The following is a 19,245-nucleotide window of genomic DNA, read 5'->3' as shown; positions in this document are numbered from 1 at the left end:
TACTATTTAAGTGTAAATGATTGGTTGAATCCCAGCCATTCATGTGAATTTCATGAAGATTTAACACATTCATATGCAATTCCTTTGTCCACTATTTTAACGGAGGATCGAACCCGTTTAAAATAAATGGGTTGGGCTGCCATGAATGTCGTGGGCAATTCCATATCGATGTCATACAAATCTGTTAATATTCCAAGATCTCAGTGTCAGGTCAATTACCTCTAATTAATGGCATCCATCAATGGAACAGATCATTGTTAAACTGTTTTGAGGCTTCATAGAATATTAGAAATTTACAGCACAGAAGGAGGCCATTCGGTCCTTCGTATCCATGCCAGCTGACAAAGAGCTATCCCGTCTAATCCCACTTTCCAGCTCTCGGTCCCTAGCCCTGTAGGTTACGGCACTTCAAGTGCACTTCAAGTGCACTTTCTAAATCCGGTGAGGGTTTCTGCCTCTACCACCCTTTCAGGCAGTGAGTTCCCTCTGGGTGAAGATATTTCCCCCCAAATCCCCTCTAAACTTCCTACCAATTGCTTTAAATCTATGCCCCCTGGTTGTTGACCCCTCTGCTAAGGGAAATAGGTCCTTCCTATCTGTCATGTATGTAACCTCTATGTAACACCACTGCAATACTGTATATACTTAAGCAATGCACACCTTGACCACAGGGGGTGAACTTGTGGGAGACACTCCTTACCTGGTCATCCAGGTATATAAAGGGAGGTCCCACGCAGGGTCATCACTTCTTGGTCCTGTGAATAAAGGTTCAGGTCATAGAGTGACCTTGTCCATAGAATGTGCCTCGTGTGAGTTTTGTGCCGTTGAGTAAGGAATTTACACTATCCACTCTATCTAGGCCCTTCATAATTTTATACACCTCAATAAGATCTCCCCTCAGCCTCCCCTGTTCCAAGAAAACAACCCCAGCCTATCTAATTTTTCCTCATAGCGAAAATTCTCCAGTCCTGGCAACATCCTCGTAAATCTCCTCAGCACCCTCTCTCATGCAATCACATCTTTCCTGTAATGTGGTGACCAGAACTGCATGCAGTACTCTAGCTGTGGCTTAACTAGTGTTTTATACAGTTCAAGCATGACCTCCCTGCTCTTATAATGTATGCCTCGGCTAATAAAGGCAAGCATTCCGTATGCCTTCTTAACCACTTTATCTACCTGCACTGCTACCTCCAGGGATCTGTGGATATGCACTCCAAGGTCCCTCTGTTCCTCTACACTTCTCAGTGTCCTACCATTTACTGTGTATTTCCTTGCCTTGTTAGCGTCCATCAAATGCATTACCTCACACTTCTCCGGATTGAATTCAATTTGCCACTGTTCTGTCCACCTGACCAGTCCATTGATAACTTCCTGCAGTCCGCAGCTTTCTTCTTCATTATCAACCACACGGCCAATTTTATCATCTGCAAACTTCTTAATCATACCCCCTATATTCAAGTCTATGCAACTGCAACCCACAAAGGGTTAAACGTGCAGCTCTTTAATGCAGACACACACACACTTTGCAGCAGATAAATGATCCCAGATTCTACGTTTCCCAAATGCTGATCTGTTCAATTGTTCATCCAACAGATCACTGCCGCATCCTCATTATTCAGCAACTACTGAAGTCTGGCCAATGTAAATGTAATTCTAAATTCCATCAAACCACCCTAAACTAGTGGCATTCATACAAATATGAATTGATCCTGACATAACCAGCCAGCCAAGAAATCTTGTGCTTGAATCATGATTTCTGTCGACTGCTCAAATAAAACTGACAATTCGGTAATATTTACACCTGAGCAATAGTTCATTATTCGTGCTTAAAACATTATCCAAATGACTTATTAATACAAAAATGATTCTTATAATTTAAAGTTTTCAATGTGCAATAGAGGACTTAATTGCTCCAATTCTGTGTACTCAGCAAAAAAGCGAATATTTTTAACCAGGATCAGGAATTCTAGTCACTGAATGATAAGTGGTTTGGTTTATTGGCATTCTATACAATGGGAGTGAATGGGGAGCAATTTGGTCCAATTGTGAATCTTATATAAGCTTGTCAGCTGTAGTGCAGTGAGTAGCACTCTCACCTCTCAGTCACAAGGCTGTGGGTTCAAGTCCCCCTCCAGAGACTAGAGCACAAATCTCTAGGCTGACACTCCCAGTGCAGCATTGTCGGAGGTGCCATCTTTTGGATGAGACGTTAAACTAAGTCCCCTTCTGCTCTCATGGCACTATTTTGAAGAACAGCAGGGGAATTCTCCCCAGTGCCCTGGGGCCAATATTTATCCCTCAATCAACATCACTAAAACAAATTATCTGGTCATTATCACATTGCTGTGTGTGGGATCTTGCTGTGCGCAAATTGGCTGCCGCCTTTCCTACATTACAACAGTGACTACACTCCAAAATTGCTTTGGGACATCCGGTAGTCATGAAAGGCGCTATATAGATGCAAGTCTTTCTTTATAATGGAGTTGAAAGGAGAGTTGTTCAGTTGGTACCTCGCTTACCTTTGGGTCAGAAGGTTGATGGTTTGTGCTCCAAACAAGGACCTGTGCTCAGTCAAGGCTGACACTTCAGTGCGGTGCTGAGGGAGTGCTACACTGTGAAGTACCAGACAGAAAATCATGGGCTGAATGGCAAGGCTCCCACCAGCAGCATGAACTCGGAAAACTACTCCACATGCGTCGTGATCCACTAAACATTTTTCTCTGGAATGTATTTGCAATTACATTACATATAGCGACCAGCGGAGCATTGTCGGAGGTGCTATCCATTGAATGAGACATTAAACTAAGTTCTATATGGCTCAGAGACGTGGACCATATGCAGCAGACACCTCAAAGCGCTGGAGAAGTACCCCCAGCGCTACCTCCGCAAGATCCTGCAAATCCACTGGGAGGACAGACGCACCAACGTCAGTGTTCTCGATCAGGCCAACATCCCCAGCATCGAAGCACCGATCAAACTCAACCAGCTCCGTCGGGCGGGCCTTCAGCTGCCTGGGCCCCAAGCTCTGGAACTCCCTCCCTAAACCTTGCCGCCTCTCTAACACTCTCTCCTCCTGTAAGACGCTCCTTAAAACCTACCTCTTTGACCAAGCATCTGCCCTAACTTTTCCTTGAACATCAGGGATGCTCAAGAGGCTCAGAGTTAGAGGAGTGCAGATTTTGTGGGGAGGGGAGGAAGAGTTCTGCTGCCGCGTTTCCTACATTACAACAGTGACTACACTTCAAAAGTACGTCACTTGAGGTGGTCATGAAGGACGCTATATAAATCCAAGTCTTTCTTTTGTTGTGGGGCTGGAGGAGATTACAAAGGTAGAGATGGGCGAGACCATGGAAGGATTTGAAAATAAGAAGTAATTCATAAGTCCCCATTTGAATCTAACCTGTGGGTTCGGGTCGGACTCCCAATTTGCAACCCGCCCAACTTTCGGCTCAATTTTAGTTCATAAAGCATAAAATCGGGCAGTGTGTAAAACAGGCATCGGACTCGAACCCATTCAGTTGCCGCTGACAGGTTAGATTAGAATTGGGACTCTCGTGTGTGTGTGTGTGTGAGAAGCAGGTTGAAATGAGTTGCAATAAAGGCTTTTACTTTTATTGGTGAAGTGGTTAAACCTTCCTTTTTCTGCCTGTGGCGATCCTGAGCACAGCTTGCACAGGGAATACTATCTGAGAAGAGCGGTTTGCTGAGACTGATGGCTATCAGTTTGGCAGAGTAGCCAGGGATATCAATCAAATGCCTGACTCTCTTCACATAATACAGCTTCACTGCTGGCTAATTGTTTTCCTCTCCAGTAAAGGTTAAATGCAAGGGCAATGGGTGGGGTTCTAAGCAGAGATGGAGCAGACAAATCCCGCCACGTAAACAAACTATTCTCCAGAGCCATTTACCGAGGGCCTAAATTCCTAATTAGTAATACAAGAGCTGTGGTTTTGTTAAATAAGCATCTGAATATTCTTTACTCCTTATGCCCTTGCAACAGTTTCCAATCTAGCATTGCAAAACTCAGCGATCAGGGGGTTAGACAGGTATGTCAGTGGGTGTGACTAGAGGTCCAGAACACTAAGGGCCTGAATTCGCGTTCCCTGGGGGCGCCCGTGGGGTCCCCGCAAGTTCCGGGTTTAGGGATGAGAAGCACAGGCGCCTAAACCCAGGACTTGCAATCTGTCAAGAATTCTCTCGACTGATCCATCGCATCTGAAACTGAAGGGTCTCCGCAGACGGAGAGCTTTGCTATTTGCCCACCTCCTGCCCAGCGAATGTCCTTCAAACTCTTATGACTGAAAAAAAACGGCACAAGACCTGCTTTTATCAATGCAAGACTTGTAAAGCACAGAATAATAAATTTTTAAAAAATAATTTAAACATTTAAAATCCTGCTAAATAAGGCAAGTTTATTTTTCGATCCTTTAAAATATGTAAATATATTTTTCAAAAAATTTAATCGTTTTAAATAATTAAATTTTTATTTAAAAAAAAATCACATATTTCAAATTAAGTTATTTTCAGTGTTTGTGTTCCTGGGGGTATTCCCATTCATACTTATGGTGATTCCACATAAGAAGAAATTACGGCAGATGACCAAAAGCTCGGTCAAAGAGGTAGGATTTAAAGAGCGTCTTGAAGGAGGAACGAGAGGTAGAGAGGCGGAGAGGTTTAGGCAGGGAGTTCCAGAGCTTGGGGCCCAGGCAACAGAAGGCACGGCCAGCAATGGTTGAGCGATTATAATCAGGGATGCTCAAGAGGGCAGAATTAGAGGAGCACAGACATCTCGGAGGGGGGGGGGGAGGCTGGAGGAGATTACAGAGATAGGGGAGGAGCGAAGCCATGGAGGGATTTGTAAACAAGGATGAGAATTTTGAAAATCGAGGCGTTGCTTAACCGGGAGCCAATGTAGGTCAGCGAGGACAGAGGGTGATGGGTGAGTGGGACTTGGTGCGAGTTAGGACAGGGGCTGCCGAGTTTTGGATGGCCTCAAGTTTACATTGGGTAGAATGTGGAATGGGGTGGACCAGTTGTATGGTCGTCTGTGCGTTCAGGCGGAGGGATCAATAAACGACCATAAAAGATCAGAGGAGATTTGGGCATATTGTAGTCACACACGTTACTCACTCACGCCCCAAATTTTATTAAAATTATTCTTGGGATGTGGTCAGCATTTATTGCGCATCCCTAGTTGCGTTTGAGAAGGTGCCTACCTCTTGAACCGCTGCAGTCCGTGTGGTGAAGGTGCTCCCACGGTAAGGTACGTCATTGGTTTACGCCCAGGATACCCGTGTCTCTGGCCGCAAATACGATTAAAAATCTACAATCCCATTAACATGAATATGTCTCAAGTTGATGATACGAGCAGATCTTGCTGTTCTGTCTTAGAATTTATCCACCAACGAGTGAACCGCACTAAGAACAGTCCTTTCCAAAACCTCCAGGCTCAGGAAACTCAAACCGGACAAAGCAACAGATAAGAAATATCGGGACACATGATACCGAGTGGCCTGGGCTGTGAGGAGTGGATTGCTAAGGCCCAGGAGCTTGGGGCTGTGTTTGATTCACCAGATGGCGAAAAACAGATAATGATCTCAAAGGTCAAAAGCGAATATGTTTAGTGAGCCGTTTTCCACCGAATGTGTACAGAAGCATGCTAAAGAGGAGATGAAAAGGGGAAATAGGCAGAGGGGAGGGTTAAGAGGAATACCTGACAGGTTAGTGTAAATAGATCTGTTCTTAGTCACATTAATTATATCAAATTACCATTCATCTCCCTGGCATTTTGCACAGTAGTTCAGTATAACAACGTACAGGAATTTCTGCAATAACTTTACATTTTTCTCTTTCAACAAAGATGCTTTACCTATCCTGCTCCATAAACTTGCAATTTACTATCACTGCCCCAAAAATAGAAAAGGACAACAAATAAGGTCCCGATCCTATCATCACTGTGTGGCTCTGGATTATGATGTTAATTACGTAAAGAACGGTGCAGAGGGAAAGTCAAAACATTAAATTTGTTTGGGGGGGGGGGGAAAAGCAGGAAAGTGGGTCTTTGAAAATCAGCGAGTGGATTTAAATTCAGCACAGGCAGCAGGGTCAAATCGCTGCCTCACATGGTAAGAATGTCTCTGTTTCTATCTCTCAGTCTGAGGGCAAGGGTCAGTGATGGGCCACATGTGGACAAGGCAGTCCAGCCTGGGACATCCACCTTGTTTCTGCTCTTGTTTTCGGTCCCCGCCACAAACTCTGTTCCCGAGCCAATGGCTCCATCCCTCTCCCTAACTCCTGTCTGAGGTTGAACCAGACTGTTCGCAACCTTGGTGTCATATTTATCCTTGAAATGAACTTTCGACCAGCATAACTAAGACCGCCTAATTCCATCTCCGTAACGTCGCCCGTCTCTGCCCTTGCCTCAGCTCATCTGCTGCTGGAGCCCTCATCCATGCCTTCATTACCTCTAGACTTGACTATTCCAACGCACTCCTGGCTGGCCTCTCACATTCTACCCTACGTAAACTTGAGGTGATCCAAAACTCGGCTGCCCCGTGTCCTAACTCGCACCAAGTCCCGCTCACCCATCACTCCTGTGCTCGCTGACCTACAATGGCTCCTGGTTAAGCAATGCCTCGATTTCAAAATTCTCATCCTTATTTACAAATCCCTCCATGGCCCTCGCCCCTCCCTATCTCTATAATCTCCTCCAGCCCCACAACCCTGCCCCCACCCCCGAGATGTCTGCACTCCTCTAATTCTGCCCTCCTGAGCATTCCTGATTATAATGGCTCAACAATTGGCGGCCGTGCCTTTTGTTGCAAAGTCCTCTGTTGCCTAAAGTTGAAATGCACCTAACCTGCATTACTTTTCTTCCCTTCTATTGACTATTTTCCTAGCTGTCGTTGCTGCCATGGATACAATCAGCCATGATCTTATTAAATGGCGGAGTAGGCTCAAGGGGCCATATGGCCTACTCCTGCTCCTATTTCTTATGTTCTTAAGTTCTTACAATTCCTCGCCAAGCCAAACCGATGAACTATCCTCTTTCACACACTGCATCAATCAGACCATCGTGTTCTGACAATTCCCCACAGTAGAATTTGATTTTAAAATTTAATTATAATATGAGGAAAGGGGAAGCATTCTACAACAGCAACAACAACTTGTATTTATATAGCACCTTTAATATAGTAAAGCATCCCACAGCGCTCCATGGGAGTGTTATAAGACAAAGATTTGACACCGAGCCACATAAGTAGAAATTAGGGCAGGTGACCAAAACCTTGGTCAAAGAGGCAGGTTTTGAGGAGCGCCTTAAAGGGGAAAAGAAAGGTAGAGAGGCAACGGGTTTAGGCAGGGAGTTCCAGAGCTTGGGGCCCAGGCAGTTGAAGGCACGGCCACCAATGGTTGAGCGATTATTATCAGGGATGCTCAAGAGGCCAGAATTAGAGGAGGGTTGGCGCTTCACCCGTCTGCATACAAACGTATAAAAAGGATTAAAAAAGCTGTCAGACCTAGCAATGCTCATCTCCTCCGTTGGACAAAGCTACCTACTGCTCCAACTTCCCTAATCACTGGTTATGTTAACTTGTGGTGAAGCATAAAACCAGAAACAAAATCGTTCTTCCCTGTTATCCGAAAGCAGTCAAGCAGGGTCCTGAGGACTATAGCTGCCCATGATACATCACTAGTTGAACTTAACATAAAAAATAGGAGCAGGAGTAGGCCATACGGCCCCTCGAGCCTGCTCCGCCATTTAATAAGATCATGGCTGATCCGATTATGGACTCAGGTCCACTTCCCTGCCCGCTCCCCATAACCCCTTATTCCCTATCGGTTAAGAAACTGTCTATCTCTGTCTTAAATTTATTTAATGTCCCAGCTTCCACAGCTCTCCGAGGCAGCGAATTCCACAGAGTTACAACCCTCTGAGAGAAGAAATTCCTCCTCATCTCAGTTTTAAATGGGCGGTCCCTTATTCTAAGATCATGCCCCCTAGTTCTAGTCTCCCCCATCAGAGGAAACATCCTCTCTGCATTCACCTTGTCAAGCCCCCTCATAATCTTATACATTTCGATAAGATCACCTCTCATTCTTCTGAATTCCAATGAATAGAGGCCCAACCTACTCAACCTTTCCTCATAAGTCAACCCCCTCATCCCCGGAATCAACAAATGCTTCTCCCTCAGAAACTTAAATTAACTGTAATGTGCCCACTCTTATTACATGGAATAATATTCTGTTGCAGAAGTTGGCATTCAGATATAGATCCTTCCTGGTCTCTAGGCATTTAATAAGTACTTTCCACAGACTTACTATCACTATTCAAATATCATCCAAATCTACTACACCCAATCCCTTCATAATGTTATGAATTCCATTAGTAACCCTTCAAAATATATGCTTGATCCTTGATTTTAATTTCAAGTCTACAGGAGGCAGCAAAACAATCTTATTTGGCACTTCTCTTCAATTGGACAGTCACAGGACAGTTCCCAGCGTGAATTATTATTGGCTAATTTTTAATCTGGATCAATTTTACACAGAATCCAGTTGAAGTCAAGTGAATACTTCTCACCCTAATGCTGGATTTGGGAGGGGCAGTGTACCAATAAGGGGCAGGGGAGCTGTGCCAAGTTATAGCTCCTGGTTTCACGTACCCATTCGTGACTTGAGATAGTACATCACAGAATAGGGAAGGGAAATAAAAAAGATTTATATAAGCACCATTCCCATTACCCACAACCAATAAATTAACACTGAAATGTAGGCACCCTTGGCTTGTAAGCAGATAAGGCAACCAATTTGCATGTATGAACAGCAAATTAGATAAATGGTTGGTCTAGGAAGGCTATTGGCTAGGAAAAGAAAAAAGACTTGCATTTATATAGCAACTTTCACGACCACCAGACGTCTCAAAGAACTTTACAGCCAATGGAATAATTTTAGGAGTGTAGTCACTGTTGTAATGTGGGAAACGCGGCAGCCAATTTGCACACAGCAAGCTCCCATAAACAGCAATGTGATAATGACCCAGATAACCTGTTTTAGTTATGTTGATTGAGAGATAAATATTGGCCAGGATACCAGGGATAACTCCCCTGCTCTTCTTCGAAATATTACCATGGAATCTCTTACATCCATCTCAAAGGGCAGACAGGACCACGGTTTAACATCTCATCCGAAGGACAGCACCTCCAACACTGCGGCTCTCCCTCAGCACTGCACTGGGAGCGTCAGCCTGGATCAATGTGCTCAACTCCCTGGAGGTGGGACTTGAACCCACAACCTTCTGGCTCAGAGGCGAGGGTGCCGCCCACTGAGCCATGGCTGACACTGACAAATAGGGAGGTAAATTCTAAGTCAATGATTTTAAAAAAAGGGGTGCAGCATCACCCCGTTCTCGCCGTGCACCCAGTGATTACCCGGGCAGGGCGGGGGGGGGAAACCAGAGTGGCAAATAGCAGACCGGATCTGGACAACCTGGATCCCAGCCTCGGATGGAGAGCGGTTCCAGGTGGGAATGGAATCGGGGCCAGTGTGGTGTCGGGGGTGGTGGGTCTGTCAGCTTGCCTTCCTGACCAGAGTGGTTGTGAGTCGCTCCCACTCTCTGGTTGTAAGCTTGGATTTATTAATCAGGGTGTGATAAAATGCAGCAGACAACTGTTTTGTACAAATATGGTATGGATTTTATTCAAGAAAGCAAATAACACAAATACACTGTAAAATCTTACAAAAGGTTCTAAACAGTGGGGAATACTTTGTTACAGGTAATAAACACAACAGAAATACCTCCCACCTCCCACTTACTCTTTAGCTAAGTTAGACTCTAGGGCAACAGGGATAATGCTCACCAAACCCCCCTTTGACAGTTAGGGCTGTTTCGCGGTTTCGGGATTCTTTGGTTATAGCCGGTTTGTCTTGCCGTACACCGGACGTGGCAGAAGACCTCTGCTGCGTTGTAAGCCAGTTGGGGTAAGTTATTTTCTCCGATGTCGCGATGTTTCTTCCTGTGATTTCTCACCGTGTGCTCTCGGTCTTATTGTTCCGAAGTGCTGGTCAGAATAGAGAATTTCCTCTTCTGTCTTCTGGTACTCTGAGAGGCTCCATAATCTTTGCGCCAAATCTAACGTTTCCTTTGTTTAAGTTTTGCTGCCCAGCTAACTGAAGCTTGATTAAGTGTTTTTAGTCTGGCGTTGATAGACTTTTGTGAGCTGACGAGCTCTTGTCAATTGTTGAAATTATCCTTTGGTTTCGAGTCGCAATTGTTAAAGTTAGTTTCTGGTGTCGAGTTGTCTGCCTGGGTCCCAGCTTCCTATGCAGGCCAGAAAGGTGATTAGCATTATGCATATGTTGGATGGGTTTTTGTGCTTGGATTAAAACTGTACTTCCTTGGATTGATGGTTGAAATGTAAATGTCTTCCAGGGCACAGGTTTTGAGGGTAAACAGTTCCCCAGACAGTTTGATTCACTCAAATTCCTGGGGCATTGGAACTGGTTCTGGGGGAGGTGGGACCAGTACAAACCGGACGGTCTGCACCTGTGCAGGACGGGAACCAATGTCCTAGGGGGAGTGTTTTCTAGTGCTGTTGGGGAGGAGTTAAACTAATATGGCAGGGGGATGGGAACCAATGCAGGGAGACAGAGGGAAACAAAAAGGAGACAAAAGCAAAAGACAGAAAGAAGATGAGGAAAAGTGGAGGGCAGAGAAACCCAAGGCAAAGAACAAACAGGGCCACTGTACAGCAAAATTCTAAACGGATAAAGGGTGTTAAAAAAACAAGCCTGAAGGCTTTGTGTCTTAATGCAAGGAGTATCCGCAATAAGATGGATGAATTAACTGTGCAAATAGATGTTAATAAATATGATGTGATTGGGATTACGGAGACGTGGCTCCAGGATGATCAGGGCTGGGAACTCAACATCCAGGGGTATTCAACATTCAGGAAGGATAGAATAAAAGGAAAAGGAGGTGGGGTAGCATTGCTGGTTAAAGAGGAGATTAATGCAATAGTTAGGAAAGACATTAGCTTGGATGATGTGGAATCTATATGGGTAGAGCTGCAGAATACCAAAGGGCAAAAAACGTTAGTGGGAGTTGTGTACAGACCTCCAAACAGTAGTAGTGATGTTGGGGAGGGCATCAAACAGGAAATTAGGGGTGCATGCAATAAAGGTGCAGCAGTTATAATGGGTGACTTTAATATGCACATAGATTGGGCTAGCCAAACTGGAAGCAATACGGTGGAGGAGGATTTCCTGGAGTGCATAAGGGATGGTTTTCTAGACCAATATGTCGAGGAATGAACTAGGGGGGAAGCTATCTTAGACTGGGTGTTGTGTAATGAGAGAGGATTAATTAGCAATCTCATTGTGCGAGGCCCTTGGGGAAGAGTGACCATAATATGGTGGAATTCTGCATTAGAATGGAGAATGAAACAGTTAATTCAGAGACCATGGTCCAGAACTTAAAGAAGGGTAACTTTGAAGGTATGAGGCGTGAATTGGCTAGGATAGATTGGCGAATGATACTTAAGGGGTTGACAGTGGATGGGCAATGGCAGACATTTAGAGACCACATGGATGAACTACAACAATTGTACATTCCTGTCTGGCGTAAAAATAAAAAAGGGAAGGTGGCTCAACCGTGGCTATCTAGGGAAATCAGGGATAGTATTAAAGCCAAGGAAGTGGCATATAAATTGGCCAGAAATAGCAGCGAACCTGGGGACTGGGAGAAATTTAGAACTCAGCAGAGGAGGACAAAGGGTTTGATTAGGGCAGGGAAAATGGAGTACGAGAAGAAGCTTGCAGGGAACATTAAGGCGGATTGCAAAAGTTTCTATAGATATGTAAAGAGAAAAAGGTTAGTAAAGACAAATGTAGGTCCCCTGCAGTCAGAATCAGGGGAAGTCATAACGGGGAACAAAAAAATGGCAGACCAATTGAACAAGTACTTTGGTTCGGTATTCACTAAGGAGGACACAAACAATCTTCCAGATATAAAAGGGGTCAGAGGGTCTAGTAAGGAGGAGGAACTGAGGGAAATCCTTATTAGTCGGGAAATTGTGTTGGGGAAATTGATGGGATTGAAGGCCGATAAATCCCCAGGGCCTGATGGACTGCATCCCAGAGTACTTAAGGAGGTGGCCTTGGAAATAGCAGATGCATTGACAGTCATTTTCCAACATTCCATTGACTCTGGATCAGTTCCTATCGAGTGGAGGGTAGCCAATGTAACCCCACTTTTTAAAAAAGGAGGGAGAGAGAAAACAGGGAATTATAGACCGGTCAGCCTGACCTCAGTAGTGGGTAAAATGATGGAATCAATTATTAAGGATGTCATAGCAGCGCATTTGGAAAAAGGTGACATGATAGGTCCAAGTCAGCATCAATTTGTGAAAGGGAAATCATGCTTGACAAATCTTCTGGAATTTTTTGAGGATGTTTCCAGTAAAGTGGACAAGGGAGAACCAGTTGATGTGGTATATTTGGACTTTCAGAAGGCGTTCGACAAGGTCTCACACAAGAGATTAATGTGCAAAGTTAAAGCACATGGGATTGGGGGTAGTGTGCTGACGTGGATTGAGAACTGGTTGTCAGACAGGAAGCAAAGAGTAGGAGTGAATGGGTACTTTTCAGAATGGCAGGCAGTGACTAGTGGGGTACCGCAAGGTTCTGTGCTGGGGCCCCAGCTGTTTACACTGTACATTAATGATTTAGACGAGGGGATTAAATGTAGTATCTCCAAATTTGCGGATGACACTAAGTTGGGTGGCAGTGTGAGCTGCGAGGAGGATGCTATGAGGCTGCAGAGTGACTTGGATAGGTTAGGTGAGTGGGCAAATGCATGGCAGATGAAGTATAATGTGGATAAATGTGAGGTTATCCACTTTGGTGGTAAAAACAGAGAGACAGGCTATTATCTGAATGGTGACAGATTAGGAAAAGGGGAGGTGCAACGAGACCTGGGTGTCATGGTACATCAGTCATTGAAGGTTGGCATGCAGGTACAGCAGATGGCGAAGAAAGCAAATGGCATGTTGGCCTTCATAGTGAGGGGATTTGAGTACAGGGGCAGGGAGGTGTTGCTACAGTTGTACAGGGCCTTGGTGAGGCCACATCTGGAGTATTGTGTACAGTTTTGGTCTCCTAACTTGAGGAAGGACATTCTTGCTATTGAGGGAGTGCAGCGAAGATTCACCAGACTCCCGGGATGGTGGGACTGACCTATCAAGAAAGACTGGATCAACTGGGCTTGTATTCACTGGAGTTCAGAAGAATGAGAGGGGACCTCATAGAAACGTTTAAAATTCTGACGGTTTAGACAGGTTAGATGCAGGAAGAATGTTACCAATGTTGGGGAAGTCCAGAACCAGGGGTCACAGTCTAAGGATAAGGGGTAAGCCATTTAGGACCGAGATGAGGAGAAACTTCTTCACCCAGAGAGTGGTGAACCTGTGGAATTCTCTACCACAGAAAGTAGTTGAGGCCAATTCACTAAATATATTCAAAAGGGAGTTAGATGAAGTCCTTACTACTCGGGGGATCAAGGGGTATGGCGAGAAAGCAGGAAGTGGGTACTGAAGTTGCATATTCAGCCATGAACTCATTGAATGGCGGTGCAGGCTGGAAGGGCTGAATGGCCTACTCCTGCACCTATTTTCTATGTTTCTAAATGTTCCTAGACAGCTTGATTAGCTCCAATATCCAAACTGGCCTTTCAGAGGTTGAACTCACCCCTTTTCTTGCAGCCCTTTTCTCACCGACCCAACATTCACCTTTTAAAATTCCCAAACTTGGTTAAAACTCGTAGATTTCTTCCATAAGCATTTCAGGATCCCAAACTTTCTGCTTAATAGTCACAAATCGAATTTCCTTTTCAGTGAGTCCAAACACTGGGGGGGTTTCCACAAATTTTGGAACCTTGCAGTGGCAGGTGGAAGGTCCAAATGCCCCATCCTCCCGTAACACCACAGCCTAGTTTTTCTGTTGGCCGCTATTTTAGTGGCAGTTTTCGCCCAGTCACCCTGACTATCACCATTGCAGCATCCAGCCATTCCTGACTTCACCCACCCTTCCTGGAAAGCCATTCCTGCAAGGTGCCTACCTTCTAGGTAAAGAAATAATTCCTGACGTTTGTTCTAAACTTGCCCTTCACAGTCCTGACCCTGCACCCTCTTGCCCTGGTGTATCTGAAAGCATGGTCCCTGGCTTACTGCACTATTAAGCATCTTATACATCGCTATAAAAGGTCCTCTCCGAAATGTCTCTTTCCTAGGCTGAAGAGCCCTAGCCCTTGTTCCAATACCGGTACAAAGTGTCGCGTCCAAATGGTCTCAGTTCAAACCAGCCTTCGAATCCTCACTGATTTGCAGCTTATGCATTTCATACATATGAACATAAGAAATAGGAGCAGGAGTCGGCCATCTGGCCCTTCGAGCCTGCTCCGCCATTCAATAAGATCATGGCTGATCATCGACCTCAACTCCACTTTCCCCATATCCCTTGGTTCCCTTAGTCTATCGAGCTCTGGCTTGAACATACTCACAACTGAGCCTCCACAGCCCTCTGGGATAGAGAATTCCAAAGATTCACCACCCTCCTAAATGGCCAACTCCTTAATCGGAGACTGTGACCCCTAGTTCTAGACTGCCCAACCAGAGGAAACAGCCTCTCAGTATCCATCCTGTCAAGCCCCTTAAGAATTTTATGCATTTCAACAAGATCACCTCTCGCTCTTCTGAACTCAAGGGAATACAGGCCTAGTCCACTCAGTCTCCCCTCATAGGACAATCCCCCCATTCCAGCAAATAATTTGGTGAACCTTCGTTGCACTCTCTCTAAGGAAAGTGTATCCTTCCTTAGGTCAGGAAACCAAAACTGTACACAGTACTCCAGGTGTGGTTTCACCAGGGCCTTATATAATTGCAGTAAGACGTAGAAACATAGAAAATAGGAGCAGTAGTAGGCCATTCGGCCCTTCGAGTCTGCCCTGCCATTCAATATGATCATAGCTGATCCTCTATTTCAACACCATATTCCCGTTTTTTTCCTCATACCCCTTGATGTCTTTTGCTTCTAGAAATCTATCTATCTCCCTCTTAAATATATTCTGTGACTTGGCTCCACAGCCTTGTGTGGTAGAGAATTCCACAGGTTCACCACCCTCAGTGAATACATTTCTCCTCATCTCGGTTCTAAATTTCCTACCCTGTTTCTGAGACTGTGACCCCTTGTTCTAGACTTCCCAACCAGGGAAATATCCTCCCCGCATCCAGTCTGTCCAACCCTGTCAGAATTTTATACGTTTCAATCAAGACTTCTTTACTCATACACAAATCCTTTTGTAATAAAGACCAACATACCACTTGCTTTCCGAATCGCTTGCTGTACCTACATGTTAACTTTCTGTGATCTGTGTACACCTTGCACACTGAACCTGCATATGAAGTATGCAAAGTGCAAAATGCATGTGCTGTATGTAACCCCATATAATCTCAACTCCTTAATAGCTGATTTAGCAGGTCAATGACACCATTTAGACCCAGATGATTAGGTATTGGTACACCAGTTACTGGCACACTAGGCATTGGTTAGCTGCCACTTAACACATACCTGCCCTATCTGACGAAGTGAGGCGGGACAAGTGTTACTATAAACAGCTGAGCTACCGATGAGGAAACAACTATTTTGTTGAGACTTCAATCAAATGCCCCCTTTTGACAAGGGCACTAGAACCCACAAATTAACAATTTAAGACTGTAACGAAAACCTACTGCAGTGCGTCATTTCAACAGGGAACCAAATTTTAATTAAATTTGATTGACAAAGTTCCCTTTAATAGTTCATTTGTGGGTGTTGGTGCCCTTAAAAAAGGGGGCACGTGATTTAAAGTTACACCAAATATAGTTGTAACGAAAACCTTTAATCAAATTAGAATTGGGACCTATGAGGACACATACTAAGCACAGTAAACAGCTTTTAAACAGTTTAAGGGGCCGAAATTAACCTGTTCTGCACCTCCCGTTAGCGTCTCCAGGGGAGGGGCGCCATCCGCCCATCCGCCTCCATGGCACGAACCTGGTATTGCAGTACTTCCAGGAACGGTGCAGTGGCTCTCGGCCTTTTGGCTAAGAGCATTGGCGCAGAGTGATCCTTGATGTGTGCAAGGTGACCTCTGGCGTTTGTGATTTGACAAAGAATTGGAAAGATTGGCAACGAAAAATTAAAAAAAAAAAAAAAAAATCTGGGAGTCCCTGACCCAAGACCGCCCTAAGTGGAGGGCGCTGAGCACCTCAAGTCTCAACGCCGAGAGCATGCAGAAATCAAGCGCAGGCAGCGGAAGGAGCGTGCGGCAAACCAGTCCCACCCACCCTTTCCCTCAACCACTGTCTGTCCCACCTGTGACAGAGACTGTAATTCCTGTACTGGACTGTTCAGTCACCTGAGAACTCACTTCAGGAGTGGAAGCAAGTCTTCCTCGATTCCGAGGGACTGCCTGTGATGATGATGTTACATCATGTGATAAATTAGGTACCGAAACTGGGATTCAATTGATTAAAAATACCCTTTTAAGTGCAATGAAACTGCGAAATACAGGAGGCAGTTAAGTTGCTTTATGAGGTCATGAAGAATCTGCTGTGACTGCAGAGTAGTTATTGTGCCATCACCGAGAATTATTATCTCTCCCAGAAGTTAATTTCTTAATGTGAAATCGTCAAGAATAGGCCTCGAGTATTTATTTGGTGCCAACAGCTGTTGTCAACCAAAGTGTGAACGACAGTAAATTCTTCATTGTCTTCTCTCACGCACCCTCCCCCGCTCCCCCTCCCCCACCGCATCACCAACGAGTGTTCAGATTTGTGGACTGAAATAAAGGTTTGCATGCGAGAGGCTCCAGACCTTGCAAAGCCATAGATCCTCCCTCCCAGGAGCTCCCTTTGAGCGCTCAGCAGATCTTGTTGAATGCAGGGCCCGCGAGGCGATGCAACATTAATCTCTTCCTGCTACTTGCCAACCTCCTAGCAACCGATGACACAACTGCCAGGAGTCACGGCCAAACGTAGACTAGCCCGGGGCCCGCCGGGGTTCGGGGGGGGGGCAAATAATTACTGCAAAAATGTATGGGAGGGAGTGAAAACTGGGAAAATGACCGAAAACAGTGGGAAGCAAACGAGCACAGCACACAAGGCAGGAGGGAGATACGGGTGTGAGGATGGCACCTTGATAGCAACTAGGCGGCAGCATCAAGGATCGCTACCAGAATCGTGGTGTGTGTGGCCAGAGGTGGCAATGAGTCTGTGCACCTGGAGTTCTGGGTACAATTCTGGACACCATGAGGTTATAAGAACATAAGAAATAGGAGCAGGAGTCGGCCAAACGGCCCCTCGAGCCTGCTCCGCCATTCAATAAGATCATGGCTGATCTGATCTTGGCCTCAACTCCACTTTCCTGCCTATTCCCTTGACTCCCCTTTAGTTCAAGAATGTGTCTATCTCCGCCTTGAATATATTCAATGACCCAGCCTCCACAGCTCTCTGGGGCAGAGAATTCCACAGATTCACGACAGAGAGAAGAAATTCCTCCTCATCTCCATCTTAAATGGGTGACCCCTTTTTCTGAAACTTTGCCCCCTAGTTCTAGATTCCCCCACGAGGGGAAACATCCTCTCTGCATCTACCCTGTCAAGTCCTCTCAGAATCTTATATGTTTCAATAAGATCACCTCTCATTCTTCTAAACTCCAATGAGTACAGGCCCAACCTGCTCAACCTTTCCTCAGGAATCAACCTAGTGAACCTTCTCTGAACTGCCTCCAAGTATATCCCTCCTTAAATGAGGAGACCAAAACTGTGCGCAGTACTCCAGGTCAGGCATTGGAGACCATACAAAAGGGCAACTGAACTGATGCCGAGCTTAAGGCTTCTGTGTTACGAGGAGAGAATAAAGAGCTTGGGATTATTTACTGGTGAAGAGCGGGCTCGGGGAAAAGATTATTCAAGGTCCTTCAGGCAATAGAGAAATTGAAGCTCAGCCAGGTTGAATCTCCCTTATCCGGAACCCTCGGGGCCTGGCTTGTTCTGGATAAGGGATTTTTCCGGACAAGGGGTGGTCACGTTAAATTGGATGGTACAGGTACTGAGCAAGGGGATATTGGGACTGGCTGGCTTGGGGCTGGGAGTGCGGCAGAGAGATCATGGGGTGGGGCGGGGGGGGGTGGAACGCGGAATCAGGCCAGTGATTGCGGGAGTCGGCAGCGAGGAAGGACTTCAATTTGTTCATGTCGGAGTTCTGTACATACGCCACCCGGTGGCCGGGAATGGTTCTGGACGAGTGGTGGTTCCGGATAAGGGAGTTCTGGATCAGGGAGCTTCAACCTGTAATACATTTGATATTGTTTGCTAACCCTAGAACTAGGGTCAAGCGTGGAAAGGGGGAAGGTGCATAAACAGCTTAACTACTGAAGTCAGAGAGTAGTCAACATGGGACTGCCTGGGGAGGTAGATACTGTGCGAACATTCCAAGAAGAATTGGACAGATATTTGAATGAAGGATTGGGGGCCATTGGTTTTTGGGACCAGCCAGATATGCGGTAGTTTTATCCGGCCCTGTACTTCGCTGTGTTCTTGTGAAAGCAGTCAACGTAACAAATCTGATGTTTGCTAAGAGGACAAGTGACTGGGCGGAGTGGCAATTGCTACACCTTCCACCTGGAGTGTGATTTACTGTCCGAGAATCACACGTTTATAGAAAAGATCCAGAGGCCTTGAAAAGGCTGGTCACTGGGTAAACGAGTGATAACAAAACATCCGCACCAATCATTAACTACGAGTGACCTGCCTGTATCAACAGGGTTGTGTATCTGATGGCAGATCAATTCTCGTACACTCTTAGTCTCAACAGCTTAGATAGTTTTTAGCTCAGTCGGAACTTCCTTAACCGGCTGACGATTTCGCCGGCATGGAAAGATGTCGGAGTTGATTTCTTTTGTTTTTTTAAAATGAACGCAAGACATAACAGCATAAATTTCACAGAATCGTCTGTGTTTGTGATGCCAGCAGAAAGTTCCTGGTTCGTAGAATCATAGAACGGTTACAGCACAGAAGGAGGCCATTCGGCCCGTCGAGCCCGTGCCGGCTCTCTGCAAGAGCACCTCAGCCAGGCCCACTCCCCCGCCCTTTCCCCGTAGCCCTGAAATCTTTTTCCTTCAGGTACTTACCCAACTCCCTTTTGAAAGCCA

Source organism: Pristiophorus japonicus, chromosome 22 (assembly GCF_044704955.1).
Source record: "Pristiophorus japonicus isolate sPriJap1 chromosome 22, sPriJap1.hap1, whole genome shotgun sequence".
NCBI classification, from domain to species: Eukaryota; Metazoa; Chordata; class Chondrichthyes; family Pristiophoridae; genus Pristiophorus; species Pristiophorus japonicus.
The sequence above is the reverse complement of the archived record's forward strand: the minus strand, read 5'-3'. Positions refer to the sequence as shown.